Source organism: Orycteropus afer, unplaced genomic scaffold (assembly GCF_000298275.1).
Source record: "Orycteropus afer afer isolate SDZICR_OR568_19922 unplaced genomic scaffold, OryAfe1.0 scaffold01034, whole genome shotgun sequence".
NCBI classification, from domain to species: domain Eukaryota; kingdom Metazoa; phylum Chordata; class Mammalia; order Tubulidentata; family Orycteropodidae; genus Orycteropus; species Orycteropus afer.
Genome location: NW_006922621.1, coordinates 284,034 through 285,107, shown reverse-complemented (window position 1 = coordinate 285,107; position 1,074 = coordinate 284,034).

The following is a 1,074-nucleotide window of genomic DNA, read 5'->3' as shown; positions in this document are numbered from 1 at the left end:
TGTTCAAATGACAGCCTCCCTGTCTATGTACAGGTTTCTCATGAGTACAATTAAGTGTTCTGGAATTCTCATTCTTCTCAATGCTATCCATAATTTGTTATGATCCACACAATTGAATGCTTTTGCATACTCAATAAAACATAAGTAAACATCTTGCTGGTATTCTTTGCTTACAGCCAAGATCCATCTGACAACAGCAATGATATCCCTCATTCCACATCCTCTTCTGAATCTAACTTGCATTTCTGGAAGTTCTCTGTCAACACACTGCTGCAACCATTTATTAATTATCTTCAGTAAGATTTTACTTGTATGCAATATTAACGTTGTTTGATAATTTCCGCATTCTGTGGGATCACCTTTCTTTGCAACGGGTACAAATATGGATCTCTTCTAATCAGTTGGCCGGGTACCTGTCTGCTAAATCTTTTGGCATAGGCGAGTGAGTCTCCTGTATGGCATCCGTTTGTTGAAACCTCTTAATGGATATTCCATCGATTCCTAGAGCCTTGGTTTTTTGCCAATTTCTTCAGTGCAGCTTCAACTTTTTCCTTCAATACCGTTGGTTCTTGATCATATGCCAGCTCCTGAAATGGATGAACATCGACCAATTCTTTTTGGTAGAATGACTCTTTCCATCTTCTTTTGATGTTTCCTGCATCATTCAATATATTGCCCATAGAATCTTTCAATATTGCAACTCACGGCTTGCATTTCATTAACTCTTTCAGCTTGAGAAATGCCGAGCGTGTTCTTCTCATTTGGCTTTCCAACTCCATGTCTTTGCACATTTCGTTATAATTGACTTTGTCTTCTTGAGCTGCTCTTTGAAATCTTCCGTTCAGCTGTTTTGTCTGGTCATGTCTTCCATTCACATTAGCTACTCTTCATTCAAGGGCAAGTTTCAGAGTCTTTTTTGGTCTTTTCTTCCTTTCCTGTCTTTTTCCTGACCTTTTGCTTTCTTCATGGATGAGGCTCTTGATGTCATCCCACAATTCCTCTGGTTTTCAGTCATTGGTGTTCAATGCATCAAATCTATTCTTTAGATGATCTCTAAATTCAGGAGGGGTATAT